Here is a 16,051-nt window from a genome sequence, read left to right on the forward strand (position 1 = left end):
AAACCACTCCTCCCAGTTGAACTGCTCAGGACTGCAATTTAAAAAATAGTTGAACATCTTTTAGATTCTTCTTCATACCATGCCATGCAAAGGGGCTAGTATCTAGCTTTTTGGTTTTTTTTTTTTTCTCTTTCCAACAAAACAAGTAAAATTTCTAAGATTGAGAGTCTATGAGATCCTGTTCAGCTTCTGCCCTGACAGCTGTCTTTGCCTCCCCCTACATTTTCTGATGAGCTTCATTTCAGACTCATTTTGGAAATGTAGACATTTATTTGCTCCTAGGCCACTTACTCTTTGCCTCTCTGTTCAAATGTCAAGAGCACAAAAGGAAAAGATTGCAATGATCATGTGCAACTTGCCATCCCAAACCTCTGATGTAAGAGATGCAAAGCAGGCTAGAGTGGGCCTTGGCTTCTCTGACAGAAGAGCAGCCAGAAGAGGAGGAAGTGGGAAGAGGCCCCGGGGCTGCGGTGGAGACTCTATCAGCAAAGTCAGCACCTACAGGCTGACAGAGGTAGCAAACAGGTCTGTGCCTGGTGCCCCACCATGCAACTGCCCTATCGGGCCACATCAGGGGCTGTCGAGCTGAGTTTCTGCACACCATCTGCACTCCTACATGCTGTCGGTAACACAGGCACCCTGTGGAGTCGACAGTTCCTTGTGGAGCTGAACCCTCTGCCTCATTCTCATCTCCCACATGTGCCCCCTTCACCACCACGCTTTGACCCAAATTCTTCTCAGGGTCCCTATTACATGCTGGTTCTACTTGAAATCAATCCCTGGTGGCCAGGATGTCCACAGTTTAGCTTATAGCCTTCAAAACAAAAGTGAAAAAAATAATCATCACTAAAATAAATAAAAACGAATCTCCACTTTCTGACAATTTTGATTTTTTGATTTGTTTACCATGTGACAATTTCTACCTACTTCCCATCTTGCATCGTCATTTGCCTTTTTTGGTGCCCTTTTCCTTCTTCCTCCCTTTGGGCCAACCCATTGACAATCATCCCACAAAATGGCTGGACGGTGAATTGCCTGTCTTACAAATTCATCTTCAAAACAATTGTTCAGTTAAAATACTCTTGGGCCCTCCATCAGAAAAGATCAGCAATGTTCTTTGAAATGTCTAAGCCCGTCTCATGTCTGAACATACCCAGGGCCATGTTTCTCTCCATTTCTATGACTCATCAACCTTTCTGACTCTCCGGTTTCCATACTATTAGATTGCTTTGGGGTTAGTTGTGAGGTGAAGACCTACTGCAAAATTCAAGTTGGTAGTCATAATACTACACTGAGCCTCAGACAGAAGATTGACATGGTTTCTTACCTGCCAGGAATAAGCAACCCCAGGACTGAAGTGATTTTCAAGATTCAGGATTTGCTGAGTGGTCCTAATTGCTAACAGCCAACAGAGAAAGGGGATGTCCAAACCCAGCCAGCCTACCCTGTGAGCTGTTGGGCACAGTCATTCCACTAAGAATGGTGGTTTGCCCATCTTTGTGTTTTGCCATTATTTTGGCAGGATGCAAACCCCCAAGGGCTAATTTACCCCACTGACCGCCACTTAACAGTTAAAAAACAAACAAACAAAACAAAACAAAAAAACGAACAACAAAACTTAGGTTTGTTTATCGAGAAGAAAACCAAAGCTTTGGCGAGAAGACAGGGATAATGTCTTTGGATCACCAGAGCCTAATGGTCTCAAAAGTTATTTACTGAGGTCATTTGATTCCTGTGAGGGTTAATCATACATAATTTTCCAATCATTCCAGTCTTGAAACTACCCTTGGAAGGTAAATCTTTGTCTTAGAGTACAATCAGGTAATGGATTGTGGCCAGACTAATTTCTTAATTTTTACAAAACGTGGTAAAGAGGAGAGGAGCTGCAGCCTGAGCCTCCCAAATGCTTAGAATTAATTGATTGGTCATTGATGATCTGTTAAAGATGTTTCTCTCTAAAACTTGGTCGGGGGAAGAAGGAGGGTCCAATGTGGTCACCAAGGTGGCCAGAAATCCAAATGCTATGACAGGCAAAATTCTTGGCATAAGAGAAAAGAAAATTGGGCAATAGGATTAGATTGTGTGTTTCTGAGGTCACGTCAGCAGTCTCCTGGGCCACGGCTTTTGCTTGCTCACAAGGCAGTTTGCTCAAGCAGTGCAGCTACGGGCAGCAGGGCTTTGGATACAAAGCCCTGGTGAGAGAAAATCAAAATAATCCCCATTAAGTTCCTATTATCTTAAAACTTAGAAACCCTAATGAGAGGCTTCCAGAGTGAGCAGTGCAGCAGGAGGGCACGTCTGATGCATGCTGTCTTCTGTGAGGATGTCACTGTCGCCGTGGGCAAGCTGAGTGCCCACGTGCATCAGAGCAGTTTCCCTGGAAGCAGCCAAGACTGATGGGGCACCCCAGGACTCAGAAGCCATGAGGAAGAGACAGAGAAGCAGCCCGGAAGTGACACTGGTGTCCTGAAGGAGACCCTGGGCCTGAGGGGTGACTATCTTTAACCCCGCATTTTGTTAGTTGCTCCTCAGAAACTCTGAGCAGATTTCACTTTGAAGGTCCCAGACTCTTTTAAGTGTGGTGCTGCCTAAAGGCAGGTCAAATGCCCCGTGCAGGACTCCCTCACCTCTACGATTCTCAAACTGTGTTCTCGTTACACTTCAGGTAGAGGAATCTCTTATGGGAAGAAGGAGAATGCTTATTCCCCCAGCAATGAGCAATTGTGGAAGCACTCCTCTCTAGACCCGGCAGATGGATTTCAATGTTTTCTGTCCAAACACTGCGTCCCCTCGCCAGGTCTGCATTACATCTTGGCGCTGCGCGGCCCACTAGTACCACATCATCTCTTGGCACTGAGCCAAGAGTGTGCCCAGCAGCGCTTAGCACCATACAGGGAGTCTATGGGGGCCCTCCAAGCTCCCTCCACCGCACTCCTACTGGAGCAGGGGAGGAGATTATCAGGTAGCCAGTCACAGTGTTGTTAGGTATTGTTATTATTACCCTGATGTGTAATAAATCTGCATGGTACAATAAATTAAGGCAAGGATCTGTTCTCACTTCACACGCTGCCAATAGTTTTATTGTAACAGCTTGAAGATATGCGTTTTCCTTTTTAGGCAGAGCAGAGGAAGCTGTGAAATTTGAAGAGAACAAAAGGATACTTGAATGTAGTTTGCAAGACAGGTGTTGGACAAAAGGCAGCTCATCAGGGCAGGGAGCATCTAACATTTCTGTGTTTAACGGTGTTGGGGAACTTTGACGCCTCACAATGCTGCAATAATTCATTTGAATTCATTTTCCTATCGGTAGATCTGCATTCTGCAAAGCTGATCTCTCTACCAAGACTTACAGCGCTTTCTTTCAGTGATAAACCTGAGCTGATTGTAAGATCACACAAATTGGTTCTGGAACTCATTAAAGTCAGCAAATGAGCATTAGTGAGATAGTTGCATCGGCTGAAATTGTGATAATCTGTCCATTTCGGCAATTATGGCTCAAAGGGTGAAGAGAGGGGAGGTGAGAAACCCTACAGCTCCCAGCAGGAAGATTATGATGCATTTCGGGTGCCTGTCCAGTGATGCATTTCAGGTGCCTGTCCAGTGATGCACATGCCCTGGCTTTTCTTCCTTTACACCATGCACCTCGGTTCTGCAAGAGACAAGGGAAGGGCTTGAGAAATCCTTCCCCTCTATCCTTTGCCAAGTTCAAAGCCCAGGCCAAGGCCTTTAATCATGTCCCCAGCATATCTTACCCTTAATGAATATTTTTTTGTCAAGAGTGCTCCTCTTTGGTAGGAAATCTATTTCTGTTCTTTGTTTTAGAATCTAGCCTTTACTTTTGAAATTCAAATTGTTAGTCATTCAAGATTTCTTAACCCTCTGGTTCCAGGGCCTTCCATTTATCTTTTTCTTCTGTTTCCCTAGGCTCATAGGCTACTTTCCCCTAAACTAGGCATACTGGGTGCTCTGCTTTCTGTGCCATTGGATCCCCTGAATGTTTATTAAGCTCTTGAGCACATAGTTGATACTCAGTATATAAACTGTAATTAACTGATTTTCAAAAGAGTCATATATGGCTCATTCTACAACTACCAGCTCTGTTTCCCTAGTTTACCATCATCTCTGTATTACCCTGCACAACTATGCATTCCCCATGACCTTCCAGCCCAAAACAACTGACACCCTTGGTAATCCCCTTGGCAAAACCCTAAACCTCACCCCTTCAGTCCTCCTTAGAAAATACTACAATCCTTTGCTTGAATCTCATTTATTAGCAGCAAGCACTAAGACAGGAGATTTCATTCTATGAGTTTGAGTAATCTCATGAATTCTATTTTTTTCTCCTATGTTTTCCCCCTAATACAGTCTACCTCTGGTTAATCTGTAACAAGTCTAATCAGTATAAACTCTGGAAAAGCTGAGGTCATAATTTCTGAATCTGGTTTGAATTTGGGATTTGCTCCCTCAACTCAAAATTAATATTTTAAATGTACTAGAAGTGTTTTCCACTTTCTGGCCTCAAAGTTATGTTTTTTACACACACAGTGTAGGATCTGGCTCAACTAATTATGAAAATGGAAAGGAAATTTCCAACTCCTTTTCTGGCCTCTCTTCTATCTCACCACTGCCTGCCACCAACATACACACACACATACACACACACACACAGACATACAAGTCACTGGAGATGGGAAAGATGGAGTCCTTTCTTGAATTCCCCTTAGGTTGTATCACTGTTTGGAAATGATTGGTTCTCATCCAGAAGCAGACAGGGACAGAGTAAGGAGTTACTGTTTTAGCTTAGCCATATAAAGTAGCACGTACCCCAGGCTTTAATCTTTCTGTGAGGCTGCTCTGGGATATGGTCTTCTTTCTAGTGAATAAGCAGATTCATGTTAACAAATATTTACCAAGTACTTATTTTGTTCCCAGTACTGTATTGTTCATTATACTAGCTCATTTAACTTAATTCTTGCCCTTTAATGATATTTTCATTTCATAAATGAGGAAGCAAATGTTTAAAAATATAAGGTGGCTTTTGCTGAATGGTAGAACCAGAATTTTGGATTCCAGGTCTACTGTTCTTCACATTTCACCATGTTTTCTCTTGTCTGATTTTTTAACTTTGTGCTAATAAAATCCTATGTGTAAGAAGTGGAACTCTCTGTATAACGTAGTTGCTCTTAAGTAACATACAGAGCATGGACATGTATGTTACTTAAGAGTACGTACCATTCTGATGAAACCCCATTCTAGAGCTGGCATTGGCTTCTGGGTAAATACCCATCTAGTAAATACTCAAGTAATACTTTATAAAGATTTACACAAATTTCTCACTGGAAATTTGGAGCTTAGGACATCTCCAAGATTGGGTCCAAGCATTATGCATCAAGGGAAGGAACAGAAAGCCTGATGATACTGTAAGATGCTGGTTGTGTGTTCCTTTATGCCATAGATAATGGGTCTAAAAGTTGTATTAATTTGTTGTAAACAAAATTGAAAGTAGGATGAAAATAGGGGGAAAAAAAGTCTCTGCCTAAATTTTTTTTTTAAAAAAGGCACTTGAGGACTTCCCTGGTGGAGCAGTGGTTAGGAATCCCCCTGCCAATGCAGGGGACGTGGGTTCGAGCCCTGGTCCGGGAAAATCCCACATGCCGCAGAGCAAAAAATCCTGTGCGCCACAACTACTGAGCCCGCAAGCCACAACTACTGAAGCCTGCACACCTAGAGCCTATGCTCCACGACAAGAGAAGCCACAACAATGAGACGCCCGTGCACCGCAACGAAGAGTAGCTCCGCTAGCCGCAACTAGAGAAAGCAACAAAGACCTAGCACAGCTATAAATAAATAAAATTTTAAAAGGTACTTGAAATCATAATGCCAGGTTTTTGAAGATGTTTGGTTATCAAATAACCATTTACCTTTCCTATACAGACAACTAGTATTTTTTCAGCATTCACTATATGTTAGTTACCATTATAAATTTTATGTATTAGTCAATCTTCACAACAACTCTATGAGGTAAATGCTGTCCTCATTTTACATATACAGAAACTGAGGCTCCAACAGGTTAACTAATATGTCTAAGGTCCCACAGTGGCAGGGTCAGAATTTGAAGTCACACTGTGTGACTCCAGAGCCTACATGTTTAATCACACTTAGGGTTGCCAGATAAAATACAGGATGCCAAGTTAAGTCTGAATTTCAGATAAACAAACCCCAAGTATTGTGTGGAACATATTTATACTAAAAATATATTCATTATTTATCTGAAATTCAGATTTAACTGGACATCTTGTATTTTTATTTGCTAAACCTAGCAACCCTAACCACATTATTTTGCCTTCTAAAAATGCATACATATGTCTGTATCTATGCGGGTTGCTTAATTTGTGGTTTACATATGCTTGAGTTTTGTTACAGAATAGGAAAAGATGTTAACTCATATCCACAAAGTTAGAGCAAGCCCTCTTGGGTTCCTTTACCCTCCATTTATTGAAGGCTGGGCTGGTCTGGGGCCAGTCTTATCCTTGATACGGCAGTTAAGTGCAAGCTTTTCTCTTTTGATAAGAGAAGACTTTACTTACTGTTGGCACATTCTGGCCTCCTGCCTATATTGAGCTCTCTCTTCAGTGGCCAGAAGTTTTCTGCCTGGTACTCATCCTTATCCAACCTCCTTGCTGCAGAAATCTTTGATTCTTTCTTGGAGTTTCAGAGCTGCATGGTTGAGTAGCTGCTTCCTCCCAAATGACAATGTTCACAGAAAGAAATGGAAAAGAATGAGCTGGCTTAGCAGAAAGGGACCTTGCATATAAAGTCTGCTGTATAAAACATATAAATAGGCAATCCACACACCACCAAACAAACACTCACGTTTATCAGTGTGTGTACTCTCCACTCTAATGTACATCATGCAGGGACTTCCCTGGCGGTCCAGTGGTTAAGACTCCAGGCTTCCACTGCAGGGGGCACAGGTTTGATCCCTGGTCAGGGAACTAAGATCCCGCATGCTGTGCAGCCAAAAAAAAAAAAAAGTTCTCCTTGGAAATAGAAACTGTTTTTAATGGCCACTTAGAAGACAAATATATTGTCCCTAGATCACACAATGCATTAAAAAAAAAAAAGGACTTTTGAATTAGCTTATCTTTCAATAATGTGGATAATTGAAAAGTGACCATCCATTTACAGGCTTGGATGATTACAGAGTTACCTCTATAGTCAAGATTTTTTTTAATCTTTTAAACAGCATGAATTTTTATGAACTTAAAATAAAATAATAATGATAGATAATATTTATGATAACATAAAACCAACATTTTGCCATTGTGTGCCAGATTCTAAAAACAGTATTTTTTCTTTTTGCAGTACGTGGGCCTCTACTGTTGTGGCCTCTCCCATTGGCAGAGCACAGGCTCCGGATGCACAGGCTCAGCGGCCATGGCTCACGGGCCCAGCCGCTCTGCGGCATGTGGGATCTTCCCGGACCGGGGCACGAACCCGTGTCCCTTGCATCGGCAGGCGGACTCTCAACCACTGCGCCACCAGGGAAGCCCTAAAAACAGTATTTTATATGCCTGATTGCTAAAATTTTTACCAAAACCCTATGATATTTTGTACTTTTAGTAGTACGATATCACAAAAAAGAACGCTGAGGCTGAAAGGGGTTAAGTAGTTTGCCCAAGGTGGCACGGTTGGTAAGTGGCTAAACCTGCATTTAAACATATATAGGACTTCCCTGGTGACGCAGTGGTTAAGAATCCACCTGCCAGAGCAGGAGACATGGGTTCGAACCCTGGTCCGGGAAGATCCCACATGCCGCGGAGCAACTAAGCCCGTGTGCCACAACTACTGAGCATGCACTCTAGGTCCCGCGAGCCACAACTACTGAGCCCACGTGCCACAACTACTGAAGCCCGCATGCCTAGAGCCCGTGCTCCGCAACAAGAGAAGCCAACGCAATGAGAAGACCGTGCACTGCAACAAAGAGTAGCCCCCACTCGCCGCAACTAGAGAATGCCCGCGCACAGCAACAGACCCAACACAGCCAGAAAAATAAAAAGTAAAAAAGTAAGTTAGGCATTAAAAACTAATAATAATAAAAAATTTAAAAATAAACCTACATAGTCTCACTCCAAAGACCATATGCTTAATTACTGAGCAATAATGCCTCCACAGCATAAGATCGGTAGATACAGCTTCTGTGGTGAAAAAGAAGTTTTTAAAAAATTTCCGATCTGTTGCTGACCCTTTCACTCCAAAGGCATGAAGTGCTTTCTTTCTGAAAAAGTAAGGAATATCCAGGCGGAAAAGAAGGTGGGTGGCAAATAGCTAAAGTGGTTAGTATTAATTTAGATGATTAAATTCCTAGAAACGCAACCTACCAAGACTGAATCATGAAGAAACAGAAAATCTGAACAGACCAATTACCAGTAATGAAATCAAATCAGTAATCAAAAGCCTCCAACAAACAAAAGTCCAGGACCAGATGGCTTCACTGGTGAATTCTACCAAACATTCGAGGAAGAACCAATCCTTCAACAAAATAAAAAGGGAACCCATTGAATGGAAGAAAATATTTGCAAATGATATATCTGGTAAGGGGTTAGTATCTAAAATATATAAAGAACTCAAACAACTTAATAGCAAAAAACCAACAACCTGAATAAAAAATGGGCGGAAGATCTGAATAGACATTTTCCCAAAGATATACAGGTGGCCAACACAAGCATGAAAAGGTGTTCAACAACAGTAATTACGCAAATCAAAACTACAATGAGCTATCACCTCACACCTGTTAGAATAGCTATTAAAGACAACAAATAACAAGTGTTGTGGGGAAAAGGGAACCCTCATGCACAGTTGGTAGGGTTATAAATTGGTGAAGCCACTATGGAAAACGGTATGGAGGTTCCTCAAAAAATTAAAAATAGAACTACCATATGATGCAGCAATTCCACTTCTTGATATTTATCTGAAGAAAATGAAAAACTAACTTGAAAAGATTTATGCACCCCCATGTTTGTTGCAGCATTATTCACGATAGCCAAGACATGGAAGCATCCTAAGTGTCCACCGATGGATGAATCGACAAAGAAAATCTGGTGTATGTATATAAAATGGAACATTATTCAGCTATAAAAAGGAAATCTTGCCATTTGTGACATGTGGATGGACCTTGAGGGCATTATGCTGTGAGATATGTGAGGGAAAGGCAAATACTGTATGATCTCTCTTATACTTGGAATCTAAAAAAACAAAAAAACAAACAAGCTCATAGATATCTGGAACAGATTGGTGATTGCCAGATGTGGGAGATGGAGGGGGTGAGAGAAATGGGTGAAGGGGGTCAAAAGGTTAAAAAGAATTAGATGTTGTCTGACTACTATACAGCTTATCCCTCATGTGACTCACTACACAAGCTGGGCAACACCTGCACTGGTCTATACCCTGCTCAAGTAGACAGGTCTACTGACCACTCACTTGTATGTCACAGCAATATAAGTAGCCACAAAAGATTCTAAATTCTTACTGTCATTTTCTGTACTTATCTTAAGGTCAACTGGGGCTATAGTCTGAATGTTTGTGTCCACCCCCGCATTCATATGTTGAAATCCTAACTCCCGAAGATGATGGTATTAGGAGGTGGGCACCTGGGAGGTACTTATGTCATGAGGATAGAGCCCTCATGAATGGGATTAGTGCCCTTATAAAACACATGCCAGAGAGATCCCTAGTCCCTCTCACCAGGTGAGGACACAGCAAGAAGGTGCTGCTACGAATCAGAAAGAAGGCCCTAACCAGAACATGAGCATGCTGGCATTGCGATCTCAGTTTCAGCCTCCAGAACCATGAGAAATATATTTCTGTTGTTTATAAGCTACCCAGTCTGTGATATTTTGTTATAGCAGTCCCAATGAACTACAACAATTGGTATGAAACAATTCTATGGACCAGAACCAATCTGTGGACCACACTTTGAACAGCACTAATATAGAAAAGATCAGCTTAGCACATAACTAAAATATACAAATATGCTAATGATTTAGATGGTTGGCTATACTCTCTCTCCCTCCCTCACCCACTGTCCCCCCTCACTCTCTCTCAACAACACGCACGCACACACACACACTCACACACACACACACACACACACACTCCTGAAATATTTATTGAGAACCTACTATATGCCTGGTACTTTTCTAGGCTCTGGGAATACAGCAATGAACAAAACAGATCAAGTGCCTGTCCTCAGGGAACTTACGTTCTAATCCAACCAATGTTTTGACACCAAAAGTTCTGGGTTCCAGCTCAAGATCTTGCCAGTTAACAGCTCTGTGCTTCTGTACAATTCATGTAATCCCCCTGAACAAGTTTTCCCTAGTGCAAAATAAGCCTGATACCTACCTTAATGACATTGCTGGTAGGATTAAATTAGGTACTGTGGAAACATTTTGAAAACTTTAAAGTTATATACCAACGTCAGGTCAGTTTTACCACGTGTCCTTCTTGAAGCCAAGGACCATATCTTTCCTGTCTTTGTATCCTGGGCAACAAGCATAACTGCTTGGCAAGTAACAAGCACTCAGTTAAGGTTTGCTGAATAAATAGATGTTAAGGTCCTATACATCTGAGTTACGTTTTTTGTGTAAAATGTTATAACTGCTCTTCAAATCCTTAAAACCACTGCACGAACAGGAAAAGTATATTTGGCACTGCAGAGCATGGCACATGTAATTCTATTCTTGGGTTACAGGTTTCTAAGAGTCCGAGGCCTAAAAATGTATATTCTGAACACTTATTAGATGGAAACCTCTTTTTATGGATTTGTATCACCATCTGAACGCTTCTTAAAGGTCTTTTCCATAAATTGACCCTAGGAGTAGCTATGCTGGTCCTGCCAGTTCTAAGCATGCCCTTGCTCTCTAGGGTTATGAGCTAGAACTGAGCTGTAAAAGTACCCTGTAAAAGTTGGGAAGCGTTTGGAAGAAACTCTCAGCAAATGGTAACATGAAAAGAAATATAGTCAGGTTGCTTCTTTTCAAAAATTGGAATCTCATATTAGTTTTGTTTTTGTTTTTAATTTTAAGGTCAGCTTATTAAGTTCAATGATGAAAGCTATCAGAAGAATATTTTCCTGAAAATGATTTTTTCTTAGAAAAAGAGAAAGGAAAATTACCACCTTCTCAGCATAGCCACAGATGCTGTGGCAGTCAGACCTCTCTGTGGATGGGGGCAGCCCATCAGTTGGTCAGGTCACTCTCAGGGTCAGCAGGATTGTAGTCTGGATCATCCTCACTCTCCTCCAGTTCCTGGAAAAAAGAACCATCTACCTCCACATTGTTTCTAGCATCCTCCAAGAACTGGATATCAGATGTGTCAAAATTATGCTCTGTTTCAAATGGCTGTTTCCCACTTTACTTTTTCCTGCTTGTTCTTCCTCTTTCATTCATTTCTTTTTAATTTCCAAGAATTCTGCATCAAACTTGGCTTTCCAACTTAAGAAATTCTCAAGTGTAACAGGAGTACTTCTTGGCTTCTTCTGCTTCTTTTTCTTTTTGTTTCTCCCAGGGTATACAGACATTCTCTTTCAGGGTTAGAGATATTACTCTTGGAGGCAGAGAGAGGCACAAATGCTCTTGTAGAACTCAATGCAGTGGCTAGTTGAGGAGTACCTCATATATATAAGGTGCAAGACTGACACTGAAGGGGCACTAACACAATTAGAGTGATCTGCAAGGAGGAATATTTTGTAACGGAAATGCCATGAATACATAAAATACATAACAAGGCAACATATAAGTGCCACAGGTAATGTAAAAACAGAAACTGTAGGGAATTCCCTGGCGGTCCAGTGGTTAGGACTTGGTACTTTCACTGCTGGGGTCCAGGTTCAATCCCTGGTCAGGGAACTAGGATCTCCACAAGCCGTGCAGCACAGCCAAAAAAAACCAAACCAAAACAAACAAAAAACCCCACAGAAACTGTATTTCAGAGGAGATGAAAAATCAGAAAAGTTTCCAGGGGGGATTCCCTGTCGGTCCAGTGGTTAAGACTCCACGCTTCCACTGCAGGGGACGCGGGTGTGACCCCTGGTCCGGGAACCAAGATCCCACATGTCACATGCGGCACCCACCCCCATCCTGCCAAAAAAGAAAAGTTTCCAGATATAAACTGCTATGCAAGACAGGCCTTCGAGAATTTCAACAAATTTGGGGCCTAGAGGCAATTGTCTCTGTTCCAAGCAAAGACAATTTAGGCAAACGCGTTGACTGCTTTGTAAAAAGTTGGTAGAAATTATGGCAAGCAGTTCAATTTTGCTTGAGAACCAACTCTATATTATGTAAAGGGGCAGTGCAGGGTAAGGCTGGAAAAGGGGAATGGAGACATATAACTGGACAAATGCCAGATTAAGCAGTTTTACCTAATTTGACAGGGAAAATAATTTTTAAAATAGGGTTGGAGCTGTGATCTGGTCACTGCTTTAGGGAGATGGCTCTGGAAAGAACACAAAATGTATTGAAGGGAAAGCAACCAAGCAGGAGACCAAATAGGAAACTACAACAAAAGTCTAGAGAAGAGGTAATCAGTACCTGACCTAGGGCAGTGGCAATGGTGATAGAGAGGAGGGGGCAGATGGAAGAGACATTGGGTAGGAAAGGTCTATACGTGTCTGTTCAATATGGTAGCCCCCAGCCACATGTGGCTATTTAAATCTAATTTAAATACCCTAAAGTTAAATAAAATTTAAAATCTAGTTCCTCAATCAATGCTTGATAGCCACATGTGACTATTGTATTAAATATACAGCTAAAGAACATTACCATCACAGCAGAATGTTCTGTTGGACGGTGCTGATCGATATACTTTGAGGACCAATTGGGTACAGGAATGGGGAAGATGGATTAAAGGTGGCTGAGCTTTGGTGGATGAGTAACTGAGAAAGACAGTGCCAAGAGCAGGAAAGGGGAAGTAAGGAGGAAAGATGTCGTTTAGTTTCTGTCAAACACCAGGCAGGACAAAGCATCTACACAAATGCTCAGGTGAGTAGAGCAGGGCATGAGTGGGCTCTCCCAAGCCTTGTCAAGCCACATGATTCCCCGTCCTCCAACTTCCCCTTCCCTGCAGTACTGAGTTGGCTTATCCCCTATTGGGCTCAGTTTCTCCCCAGCTAGGGCGGCTCCCTCAACCTCCCCCAGATCAGCGGCTCACAAGAACTGTGACAAGGCAGGAGCCCGAGAGCCTAATGTTTCCTCTGCTCCGAGGCGCCTGCCTGGATCCTCATTTCTCACAGATACCTTCGCTTCCTCTCTCCCAACTGCCTCACTCACCCTTCCCTATGCTCAATCCTTGGAAAGTCCCCTTGATCCCACTTATTTGACTGCTTCCTCTTGAACTCTTCTCTCCTACAAGAACCACGAAACCATTACCCCACTGCTTTTTTACTTGCCCTCTCTTCTCTCTCAGCTTAGATTCTAAGGTTTATCACTATAACCACTCCCTGGCTTGTACCCCTCCCCCCTCTAATGACTTTCATCAGCAAAACCCAGCCCTGGCCAAATCCACCTCTCCTTCAAACCCGCAAGCAAAGGAATGTGGCTGGATAAAAACCACACAACCTTGCTGAGTGGTCTCACTTTAGATACATGACCACTGACTCAAGAGGGCCCTCAGCCTTGTCCATACTACACTTCTCCAGTAACTCTTCCACTCTGAGGGAATTCCTTCTCACCTTCTTCTATCTCCTTAAATAGCCAACAGCTCCACCCCACTCACAGCTTTCTATTGCTTAGAATAAAAGAAAGCTCACAGCCCTAATCTACCTCATCAAACCCACTGAGGCAACCGCACAACAAAGAATATTCGGTGCAAACTGGGAAAAGGTGCACACAGACTGTGTGCGCGCGCGCGCACATGTGTGTCTGTGTGTGTGTGTGTGTGTGTGTGTGTGTGTGTGTGTATGATGTGGAGGATTTGCTAAAAGGCACCACCTCTGCAGTTGGAGCAATTAGAAAAGGTGCCCCTTCCTGCAGGTTGATTTGGCCTCAAACTTGGTTGGCAGAACAGGGGCTGGATTTCAGCTCCCACCTGCCTCCTGCATGTCAGTGGCCTGAACAGGCTACCAAATGTACTACCTGACCTACCTGCATTTGCACCCACGGACTTTGCCTCCTCTCCAAAAAGAGTGTGTGAACATACTGTCCTTGCTCCTATCCAAGGCCAACTCCTCCACTTCTACACTAGGTCTCATTGTTTCTCACCTACTGGAGGACAAGCTTTCTCCAGCTGTCTCCTCTTATCTTCTGCGTTATCACCTTTACGTCTCTAAAGGTTCATTCCAGAATACCAACATAAGGAAACATCCCCCATCTTTAAAATACCTTCCCTTAATCCCAAGTACTCCTCTCTCTCCCTCGTTCTTTACAGCAAAGCTCCTCAAGAGCTGTTTAGACTTGCTATAAACACTTTCTCTTCCTCACTTCCCATCTCTTGTTCACACTAATCAGACTTTCTGCCCAATGACTCTGTTGAAACTGCTTTCGTCAGGGACATCAGCAACCTTCATCGGGTCAAATGCAGTGTTCAAACTCTCAGTCCTCATCTTACTTATTTCAACGGTATTTGATAAGACTGATCACTCCCACCTTCCTGAAACAATTCTCTTATCTTCCAACACTCCACCCTCTCCTGGTGTTCCTCCTACCTGGTAGCTCCTTCTCCTCTTCTACAGAATTTCCAAAGGTTGAAGTTTATCTTCCTCCTCCCCTCTAGCTACTCTCCCTCCTAAGTGATTTTACGTAGACCTAAGGCTTTAAAAAGCATCTATGTGCCGATGACTCCCAAATTCATATGTCAGACTCATATATCCATCCAACTGTTTTGCATCTCTACTTGGATGTAGAACAAGCACCTTATGCAACATGTGCAAAACAGAATTCCTGATTTCCCCCACCTCAGATTTTTTTCTTTTTTAAATCTTCCCCATCTCATTAAATAGTATCACCATTAACCTATCCTTTACGCCCTGAACCTAAGTATCATTCATGATTTTTTGTTCCTTCACACACTCTCTGCCAAATCCATTCCAAATCTAAATGTATCTGAATACATCCCGAAACATCCCTTCTCACCCCTTTTCTGCTGCCATCCTAGTCCAAGCTACCATAAACAGCTTCCTTACTGGTCTCCCTGAGGACATTTGTGCTTCCCTGTTGTGTATTTTACACACATTAGCAAGAGTAGCTTTTTCAAATGTGAATCAGATGTGGTCACTCCTCTGCTCACCCTCCCATGGCTTTCTGTTGCTCTTATTAACAGCCCATAAGGCTCCATAGGATCTGACCTCTTCCCCACCTCTCTCAGCCTAACTACTACTGCTCTCTGGCTAACTGACTACACTCAGCCATACTGGCCTTTTGTTGGTCCTGCAACATGCCAAGCTATTCCCACTTCTGAGTTTATGGCTGATGTTCTTTCAGCTTGGAAAGACCCCCCTACCCCTCTCCTCCCGAGGTATTTGCTAGGCTCACCCCTTTATATCATACATGTATGTGCTCAAAGGTCTCCTCTGAGGGGCAATACCTGGCCATCTATAAAGTCATCCCATTCTTGGCTTTATATTTCTTCACACAATATCACTTTCCGAAATTTTTGTTAACTTGTTTGTTGTGTCTCCTCCCACTAGAATGCAAGCTCCACGGGGCCTTTGCTTGCCAAAGGCATTATTCCCTGCACTTAGGACAGTGCCTAGCACCTACTAGATGCTCAATTAGTACTTATCAAATGGTTGCATTCCCTCCAAAATTCTATTCTCCTGAATCTTCAGACCCTTCCTCATTTCCTTTCCAGCCTCCCACACCACCACCCCGCGCAAGGCAAAGCTGTAACTCCCCACTCTTTCCTCTGCGTTCTTAGCTCTTCCACCGCCTTCCAGCGCGGCTCCTTTAAGCGGACTCCGGAAAGCCGCGGGGTAGGCGGGGCCGAAACCTCCCCGACACGGACTCGGAGGGGCGGGGCGGAACTAGGGGGGCGGGGCCTGCGTGCTGCGTGCGTG

General features: G+C 43.0%; 1 long non-coding RNA gene across 1 annotated transcript; it reads right to left on the minus strand.

Moving 5' to 3' along the window:
* Positions 1-3,107: 3,107 nt before the first annotated feature.
* LOC116741435 lies at positions 3,108-6,747 on the minus strand. Its single transcript, XR_004346153.1, has 3 exons — positions 6,588-6,747; positions 4,825-4,873; positions 3,108-3,649 (listed from the first exon to the last, which is right to left on the minus strand). It is a non-coding gene; the product is annotated as an uncharacterized LOC116741435 (long non-coding RNA).
* Between the last annotated feature and the right edge of the window lie 9,304 nt (positions 6,748-16,051).

This window comes from Phocoena sinus, chromosome 1 (genome assembly GCF_008692025.1).
Source record: "Phocoena sinus isolate mPhoSin1 chromosome 1, mPhoSin1.pri, whole genome shotgun sequence".
Lineage (NCBI taxonomy): Eukaryota > Metazoa > Chordata > Mammalia > Artiodactyla > Phocoenidae > Phocoena > Phocoena sinus.